This window comes from Gavialis gangeticus, unplaced genomic scaffold (assembly GCF_001723915.1).
Source record: "Gavialis gangeticus isolate Ggan-Ray unplaced genomic scaffold, GavGan_comp1, whole genome shotgun sequence".
Classification (NCBI taxonomy): domain Eukaryota; kingdom Metazoa; phylum Chordata; order Crocodylia; family Gavialidae; genus Gavialis; species Gavialis gangeticus.
The window spans coordinates 56385941-56388621 of record NW_017728994.1 but is presented as its reverse complement, the minus strand read 5'-3'; the positions used below and the strand labels follow the sequence as shown (position 1 = coordinate 56388621).

Here is a 2681-nt window from a genome sequence, read left to right as displayed (position 1 = left end):
CCCCCCCCCCCCGGCGCACGTATGCACACACACGCACACTCTCCTGCTCATGGCCTGAACCACTGCAGACATGTGGCTGCATTTCCAGAATCAAAAGTGAATGTCTGTTCACTTGCTTATCAGTTCCTTCTATGCAGCTTAGATTAGTCTGCAAAGGCTGAGTCGATTCAGCCTCAGGCTTTTTGACTGTCTGTACTTAGCCACTGTGTCTGAGTTCACGAAAGATGACTGTGATCAATCAGTATGTGAACACCCACACTTACAGTTCAAAGGGGTCCTCACCTCCATTTGAAATTGTTTTAGGAGTCCACAAATAAAAAAAGGTTGAAAACTGCCATGTAAAACAAGAAGCTTCCTTTACTAGTTTGAGATGACTTTGGCTTTTCAGAAAGCTGGAAAAGGAAATTTCAGTTCAGTTTTCAGAAGACTGAAGGCTTTTAAATGTAGAGTCCTTCAAGCATCAGTGTATAGAAATAAATTAGGACTTTGCTGGATGATGCAGGAAAGGTTTTGAAACAGAGGTTTCTGAATATCAAAGTTTGTTGTGATAAATTTTATAGTCAAATTGTTAACTATTTAAAGAGATGAAGAATGTTTAAATGTGAACTCTTTCAGGTAACTGGTGGATTTTTTTGGTTTCATTTTGGGCTTTCTTAACGTTTTCTCATTACATAAGAAGCATTTGATCATTTGTAAAGTGTATCCTCTAATTTTAAATTTATTCCTGCTGGCAGGGCTGAACACAAGGGGTTTTTGTAATCTGTGTGGCCTTTCTTGGTGTTTACTTCTCATGGGATATACTGTGATATGTAATGGAGAGCTATGTAAAAGAAAAGAGAACCTCCATTGAGAAATTCCCATTCTGTGAAAAGATTTTATAACATTGCCAATTAATCCCTAACAAAAAACATACCAGATTAACCCCTCCTAGAAAACACTTAATAGAGAGCATGACAGCATGATTGTGATTCGTGTACTTCGTACAAGCAGCAATGACCAGGAATGAGGAGTGGGAGCTGGAAGTGGTGGGTGTGTGGATGGCCAAAATTCCTAAGGATTGTGTATAAACAGGTTGATTGGGTTTGACCTGTTTGTTAGCTGGGCCATCATTCACTGTGTATGCTCTGGTACTACAGGAGCTCAGTATCCTGCCCTGGGAGCCAGTCATTTTTTCTCAGAGAGACAAGTACCATTACTTTACTTCTCCCTCTTGCATTTCCAGAAGAGCAGGGCGTGCTTGCATGCTGCTTGCTACTCCCGTAATGGGCCTGCCTGTGACGACAAGAGACTGCTCGGGGCGGTAGCTGGTCCAAAGGGCGTTCTGGGTTGGGTCGAAGATTCCAGTCTGCCGAATCACTGCAGTGCCGCCCCAGAAATGGTCTGCGCTTCGTATTGCTGGGGTCAGATTTAGGTTATAGCTGGGCACCTACAGCCTGACACAGAATACATGAAAAGCTTTGTGGGTGCTTGTCACCCTGTACCCTTGGGACCAGGCTGCAGTTGATGTAGCTGTTATTAAATTACTGTATTTACTCAAATCTAAGGTGAGATTCCCCCCTCCCCCCAGTCAGCGTTGGGGAGTGGGAGGGGGGAAAAGGCTCATCTTGGATTCGAGTATGAGCCTGGGGAGGCAGTGGCTCAATTCCAGCTTTGGCCCCAGGCTGGAATAGCTTGTTTGGTGGAGAAGGGGCCACTCAGCTGGGGGAGACTTGAGGGGGCCAAGGGGGAGGAGGAGGTGGGCAGGGACCAGGTTGGGCTGGAGCCAGTGTGGGGCCGTCCTGCTGCTGACTGCACCAGAGGAGCAGAGCTGCAGCAGAAGGGAAGGGGGGCAAACAGCAGGAGCAGGGGGTGGGGGGCAGGTACAGGCACAGGAGAGCAAGGGACAGGGGGATGTATGGGGAGGCAGGCAGCAGTTGGGGGACAAGGGGACGGTCTGACCTCTTTCCCCCCACTGCTATTTTTCCTACCACAGCAGTGGGTGGGGATTCATTTTTAAAATGACCTTCCACTAACTAGATTCTATACATGGAAAATTATAACAGATTTATAATTTCCCATGTCTAGAATCTGTTTGTGTGGGGTTGTCTTAGATTTGAAGTTGGAATGGATTTGGATACCTATGGTAACTGTAAAACAGTAGAATTCCCCTTGAAACAGCTGCCAGGCTGAGTGCTCAGTTCTGTTCTGCACGGAGGTTCCCTTATTTTTTTTTGCAGAAAGGAACTGTCTTATTCTGGGCCACTGTTTCACACATAGAGAATATAAATGCATATAAATGGTCTGATTTCTTCCCGCTCTTCCCCTGGGCAGCGGGATGTTCCCACTGCTGGTATTCAGCCAAGTTGTAGTGATTTCAATGCGTGTTTTATACAGATAGGATTAGCATTTTGAAAAGAACCGAAGTTCAGTTTTCAGAGAGTCACTGGAAGCCAGTGTAATTTAGGAGCCTAAGGGTGCAGCTACATGTGCCATTAAGGCGACTGATAAACTCCAGCCTAGTTTGTGCTAGTGTTTATCACAGCACCTTCATGGCACGTGTAGATGCTGAAACTGCTGCGGTCCAGGGCACATGTGCAGATGCTGTACCTGGGACTGCAGCGTGTTGACCCAGGGCAGAGCAGCCTGGGCTCCAGGTACCAGCGTCAGCGACTGAGGGGCTGGCTGGGGCGTGAGGGTGCTAA

At 46.7% G+C, this 2681-nt stretch overlaps 1 protein-coding gene across 4 annotated transcripts in view; it reads left to right on the top strand.

Annotated features, from left to right (window-relative positions):
* The window catches only part of CCDC186 (coiled-coil domain containing 186), a 59118-nt gene that overhangs the window by 15186 nt on the left and 41251 nt on the right, over window positions 1-2681 (top strand). The gene's annotated exons all lie outside the window — the stretch shown is intronic.